The sequence below is a fragment of the Ceratotherium simum genome, chromosome 40 (genome assembly GCF_057802395.1).
Source record: "Ceratotherium simum simum isolate JZ-2026a chromosome 40, ASM5780239v1, whole genome shotgun sequence".
Classification (NCBI taxonomy): domain Eukaryota; kingdom Metazoa; phylum Chordata; class Mammalia; order Perissodactyla; family Rhinocerotidae; genus Ceratotherium; species Ceratotherium simum.
Genome location: NC_141939.1, coordinates 11470304 through 11477233, shown reverse-complemented (window position 1 = coordinate 11477233; position 6930 = coordinate 11470304). Strand labels below are relative to the sequence as shown.

General features: G+C 42.2%; 1 long non-coding RNA gene across 1 annotated transcript; it reads right to left on the bottom strand.

Moving 5' to 3' along the window:
* Positions 1-857: 857 nt before the first annotated feature.
* Positions 858-3863, bottom strand: LOC147912074 (uncharacterized). The gene is made up of 3 exons (XR_015550336.1): positions 2783-3863; positions 2044-2135; positions 858-1946 (listed from the first exon to the last, which is right to left on the bottom strand). It is a non-coding gene; the product is annotated as an uncharacterized LOC147912074 (long non-coding RNA).
* Between the last annotated feature and the right edge of the window lie 3067 nt (positions 3864-6930).

Below are 6930 nucleotides of genomic sequence, written 5' to 3'. Positions count from 1 at the left end.
AGAAAAATCTGAAAGGGACATGAATAGACGTCTAACCTTATTGAGGGGAGAGATTCACAAATAGAAATTAGTTAAAGAATGAGCCCAATCCTCTCTTGCACTATGGCAGGGTGGCACAGCCACGGTGCAAAAAGGCAGTTAGGACAAAGTGTTTAAGGGACCCAGGTGTTGGTTTTCTGACAAATATTTTAACCTTGTGTTGGTAAATTTTGAATAGAATGCTCCTGGGAAATACGTTGGTTACCCCAGAGTCAAGCTTGATGTCCACTCTTCTAATCACAGGGTCACATTTTTTCCTTTTTTAGGGCACGTTTATGTCCACAGTGGCACTTTCCAAACCTAACCACCTGTTCCCCGTGGATTGCAGTACGAGGCCAGGCACAGTCGACAGTTAGTGAGCGGGGCCAGTGATTGGAGCACTAACCTGGACGTTGGTGAATCCACGATTCACAGGGGATCAGAGAATTGTGCAGCTGGGTGGGCCTTATAAGTCCTCTGGTCTATTTAATTCATGGCTCTATTACAGCACCATGACAGTCTGGACTGATTTAGTGTGGGCTCTGGGTGTTGGTGTGAGTCCCTGCCTTCTCAAAAATGGGCTTCCCCACAGTGCTTTCGGGGCACACTCTACACAGCAAACACTGTGAATGCCTTCTCAACTATGGTGGAAACTGGCACCCATGGCTTTGTGCCTGAGCTTGTAACTTGCCCAGGTTTACACAGTTGGTGGCCAGACCAGCCGAGGGGCTGGCTTGTCTCGTAGTTCAGTGTTCTTTCCACTACCACACACTGCCTCCTGGAAATATCTAGATTTGTTTAAAAAAAAAAAAGCTGATAGATAATTATTCTCACCACCAAGCAATTCGCTACTCTAAGAAAAGATTCACTGTGGAGGCTCCTTTAACTAGGAAGCTCCCTTGCGTGTTGGAAATATGATCGGCTTTATGGAAATTCAATTTACAACTCTTTAAACTCACCTATTTTGTAAAGTGAAAGGGAGCACACTAGGATTCAGAACATACCAAGTGGGTTAAATAATCACACCCAGGAGGGTCCAGGGAGGTAGGGGTCGGGGCAAGCAAGGGGGCCCCACTGCTCCTGAATCTGAGGGGAGCATTGTGTGCAGTTAGCACCGTGCTGAACGCCCCACAGGCACGGTGGCACGAAGTCCACATCACAGCCTCTCAAGGTAAGAACGACGATTATCCCCCTTTCACAGGTCAGGAAACTGAGGCACAGCAAGGTTAGGTAACTCGCTCGAGGTCAGGTCCCTCCCTGACCCCGACCACTATGAACTTCACAAGAAAACAAGGACATTAGCTTGAATTTGAACTTGACATTAATAAATAAAAAACAACAGCTAGACATTCACTGACTCAAAAATAGAGAAAACATATTGACCTTCTGGTTTTGAAATTGTTTAATAACTGGAAACTAGTTTCAAACTTGAGTCTGGCAGTTTTGAGGGATCAGTCGAGAGGAATACAAAACTTATTTTTGAAAGGCAGCTGCTGCATTTTCAAGGCAATGCCAGCAGTCTGACGTGCGAGAAAAAGATACGAAGGAGCTGTCATTTAAACCTTTATAACTAATTTATGTATAAAGTGAAATATAAAGAAAATCCATATAGCTTTGATAATCGTAGAGTATTAAAAACCTCCCTTTTTAGGGATTAGGAAAAATATTCAGGTCATTATTTGTTCAACTCAACCATTTAATTATGTGAATGTCTTTTTCAAAATATCCTCCTACGGTCTCAGAGGATGTGTGTGAGTGTTCTATGTCATGTCTTCTTTATAACAATAACAAGCAAAAAGTAAATACAGTTTGATGTTTAAATAGCTTTCCTCTTTTCTTCTGCTACCTGGGCCTTCATTTCGTATAATTAATCTGTTCGTTGCTGGTGAGCGCCATCTCTTTGCAATGCTTTGGGATACTTAGGTTTCCTGGAATACAAAAGAACAGTCCGTGTGGTTTGATACTGGATTGTGTGGTTGCAGGTGGGTCTGTGTGCAGTCGTTCTGGAAACATTCTTCCTCATACCTGTCTGTGATAAAAGATGTGATGAGCTGTTAGTGGCTTCTGCCTGGTTTAAGCGTCCACAGTGTATTACTTCCTGTGCTGGATTCACCAGCCTAGAAAAAGCAAATGATTTGTAAAAATCACAAAGCACAGTGCAAAGCACCCACCGGATGTTTGGCTCCTTTTTGCAGTGACCTGCCACTGTGTTGGGTGTCAACTTCTGTAACTGAATATGTAAGTCTGGTAACTTGCTTGGTTTCTGTGTTGTTCTTAATGCACAGAGCAGCTACCACTCAATAAGTAAGTCCTTCCCCTCTTCCTTCAGCTGTGTGTGTGTGTGTGTGTGTGTGTGTCTCCACGTTTCCCACCCTGGCTGCCCTCCCATCAGAGCCTTCGCTGGCTATCCCCTGCTAGGTGAATGTGGGTCTGGGGGTGGGGTGGAGGATAAAGGGGGCGAAGGCAGGGGTGACTGCCTACCTTTGAAGCCTTTTCCAGTGCGATACTCTGATTAATGAGCAGAGGCCACTAATGAAGAGGGAGGCCGGGTCTCTCCTTTTCCAGAGACTGAGCCCATTACCCTCTTGCTCCCACCAGCCTTCGGGCACCCAGTCTGCTTCCCAAATGGACGACTTCTGGCTCACTGTGTGCTCCCAGTCTCGGCGCCAGTGGCCGTGAATAACCTTGCTTTTGTGTGTATTTATTTTATTTTGAGTTTCTCCACCCTGGTTCTTTCCACCTCCAAACCCCACCCCCCGCTCACCGGCCCCATGTGGTGATGTTTCTTGAAATGTTAGATTCTTTCTTCCTCTGTCCCCCCTCCGGTTCTGGAAGCATTTTGTTTCTGTACTGCTTTGTGAAGCTGGTGCTGAGTCCAGATCCTTGGGGCTTTAAAGTTGAATTAATTATTAAACAGGAAGGGAGCAGTACTTTCAGCAGGCGCCAAGTAACTATACTTAAACTGCAACCTGGCACTGTTTTTCCCACCCTTGTGCTGTGGTTTGCTGAAGGCAACTGGAGATTTTTATTCTAGTTTTAATCAAGCATTTCTGTAAGTTTTCAGAAAGTTAAGATTTGGCAGTGAAGGGCTGGGAAGTCATTCTTCTTCACCTCCGACCATTTTAGCCAAAAAAAAAAAAATTTTTTTTTAAATCAGAAGTACTTGCCCAGTTCATAAATCAGTCTGAAATTGCCCACTCTCAACTGTTCACCTTTCCTAAGGATAGGGTGTGCTTTTCTCTCAAATAATGTATATAGATATATGTAAAATGTTTATATTGATTAGTTCCCATTTGTAGAGAACAGTACTTTTCAAATAAAACTATCATAACATTGACTTTGTTGCGTTCTGATTGTTATATTCACTGCTTTAATTTAGGGGCTAAGTTGATGATATCAAACCCTGCATTGAAAAATACTAATGAAGACATGCGGCAGAATTTCTTAAAATTCTGAGTCTAGGCATGGATACTTTTCAGAAATTCACAACTCATTGGAGTTGCCGGGCCCACTCGGCCCAGACACTGGGTGTGGGCGTTCTCTCGGAGCTACATGAATGAGGCAGTGCCCGAGTTTTCTAGAGAAACCCAAGCCCATATCAAAGGTATCAAAGCAATAGCCTGAAAGGGCCACTGCCCCCATGCCGAGCTACCCATTTGCCTTCCAGGGGCTTCTGGCGCGTGGTGGTGGCCTTTCCCAGTCTCAGCTGACTGGCTTTCCACAGGAAGCTTGATAGGAAGTGTGCTCAGCTCCATTAAGTCTGACCCTGTGGCTGAACAGTGGTACCGCTGGTGGGGTGGGAGGGAGGAAGATGTCTCTGGGTGAAGCTGGGGCAGGGGCGTGAAGCATCTTCAAGAGGAAAGAGAACAAAGATTTGGTTAAAAAGTTAGATTCATGCATATAAATTTGGAAGAGGGCCAAAAAACGTAAGCCCTACGCACACAGCCCTCCTGTACTCCTCCCAGCCTGCTTGTGACAAGGTGTGCGTGTGCGAACACTTCCGAACGGGGCACTCGCCGCCTTCTCGCCCTTTACAACGCGTTCAGAAACCTTCCCCGTATATGTCCTTATATTCTTAGAACTTTGTAAAAATGAGGGATGTTCTGTGAGCCTTGTTACCCAAATATTATTTTGAAATGCCTATTTTCCCTTTAGAGAGAAAAAATATATGTATTGGGGCTGACAATTCTTATTTTTAAAAATATTTTTTTAAATATATTATCTATGTGTATATTATCTACATTTGACAGAGAGCCAATAAATTTAACTAAAATAAGCAAAAAAGTCAGGTCCATTGGCGTATTTAAAAAGTTTAGAAGAAGCCAGATAAATTTACACTTCTAAGAATTTACCTAAATTCAAAATTTCAACAACCTCTCCTATATTTTCCCTGAATTGCCACTTCTCCCAGTGACTCACCTTTTCTCACTGTATCACCCACTGACCTCTGTGTTGAGGTTGCTGTGGGGCTCCCACGCTCAGGGTGTCATGTTTGGTTATATTGATTAGGTTTCTATAATGGTCACACTGCAATAATTATCCTTTTAACTACAGTAAATAATTTAAAACAGATTAAAAATGGCATATTCCTCATCAACCGATATTTGGAAAATGTGTTTATAAAATGGACAACTTGTATACCATTTCGATCTGTTCTCTCTGTCCCATTTTCTTTCTAGAATATATATTATGAGCTGGTTTTAAAAAGAAGTGATACGATTTCTGGTCAGTGACTAAGCAAAAACCCTGGTCCTTTTTGTTTGAAAATGGGTTGATAGCCTCATCCCTCACCCATGGAGAGTCTGCAAGGCAAAAATTTCAAAAATACTTTATTTAAAACAACCTCCCAGGAGCGAGCCTACATCTTCTGTGTTTAGATATTAGAGCACATTGGAGAAATGCTTTCACTTAGTTGGAAAATAAACTTAGCCAACAATAATGACACTGTAAACAAAAAAATGAGAAGACAGAGAATCTTAAAACACACATGCGTTGTTTTTCCAACACCTTTTATTTTCCTAGCTTTAAGGATAACTCGGAAAATATCATGTATACCCACCTATGTTTCCTGAAGGCTTTCTCCCCAGACCACCAAAAAGAAATAGTTAGTAAATATGTGCTTCTGTCTGATTTGTGTCAAATAAGTTCCAAAAGAATAACGAAGCATTCCTGTCGTTATGAGGAATATTTACTTAATAAGTCGTCACCCGAGCGGTTGTCACCCTTCTTTGCTTGGTATCCCGAACCACCGCCAGTGCCAGGCAGCGCTGGGTGAGAGGCTCCGGTCCCCGGGGAGTCAGCGGCCTGCCCAGACGCCGGCATCTCTGCAGGTGGATGGGCTGTAGCCCTAGGCAAGACTGTCCCTGCCTTCCCCAAAGGTCCCGGAGCCCTTCTGCAGCCCAGATGGTTCCAATTTGAGGCCTACACTCAACGCTGGAGCTGTATTGAGTTTCTTCCCTGAAACCAACAAAACCTGCTCTAGCATTTTGCTTGGATTAAAATATTTGTCCCTTTTTTCACAGGGCAGAAGGAGGACTCCTGAAGCCTCCGAAGGAAGGAAATCATTACAGGGCCGACAGAAGTAGGTCATGTGCTGCAGCTGCTCATGGTTTAAGAGGAAGAAACATGGGACCTCAAACCTGGAACACAACTCTTTCAAAATGCTTGTGAGCCGCCCAAGAAAAACATCCTCCCGAGGCTTATCTAATAACCGTGGTCTCTAATCGTCTCAATGTGTGCTCGGCTTTCCTTCGGAGTTTGCACCTACTTCCCAGAGCTAACGAGATGCTGAGACAGAACACAGGGAAATTTAATGAAGGGGATTTAATAGTTTGTGTTAAAGCTAATATGGTCCATTAGGAGCTGTCATTTTTATAAACAATGAAGATATGTTACCTTCTTCTTTGGTGTCAAGTCATTCCATGCAGGACCTGTAAACATTCAGTAATGATCTGCAGAACATGCATGAAAGACAATTAAGACGCCACTTGAAAAGTCTGTTTTCCTCACATATTTGGTTTCTTGCTAAATAAACTCATAAAGATCATACATGTGTAGGCATATGCTTAACATTATAAAAAATAATGTGTGTGCATGTCATTAAAAAAATCAAAGAACAGGTTTCTATAAGCTTGGGAAATATCAGAAGTGATTAGTTAAATTAGGAGCACAGTTTCTATAATAATAGACTATATTATTTTAGACTATAATTTCAGACTATAATAATAGAACCACCACTATTTTATGGTAGTTTAGAGAACATAAAATTGATAGTTCACAAGGCCATTAAAGGCGCAATGACAACCTTTAAAAGCTATAAATAAAAACGTTTCTATAAAACCTATTTATTGTGAAAATAGTATGTTCTGCTATGATTGGGATATTTTTTGGAATTTAGTTTTTAACTGCAGCAGGCACCAGGCCTGAGGAGTTGAACACTTGTTGAGACCAAATGAATGTACTGGAGAAAATGAAATCCACTTGACTGTCTCTGACCTTGTAAATAGAATTTTCTCTCTTGCTTTTCCTTTTCTTTTAAAGACATATAACTCCTTTTTATAGTTTTTAGTTTCCACAGAATTTGATGAAAAATTCTGACACCTCCTCTAACAATTCCTTCTGCGGATAGGGAAAGGAGGGGAGGGAGGTCCAGATTAAAATTATTCTTGTTATTCACAGAGACTTGAAAGCTCCAGTGACAAGTTTTGAGAAGTAGCCTCAGGCAGAACTTGCTATCACTGAAGGCCAGGAACAAAAACATTTAAAAGCAGATTACAGATCCCTCCGAACAAAGCAAAATCAAATCGATGATCGATAAGTGCAGCTGGGTTTAAACTGTGTCTGTAAAAAGCCTTTAAAAACTTTTTTGAGTGGTAGGCTGGAGGCTGAACCTTTTATGCTTTGGAGCAAGCT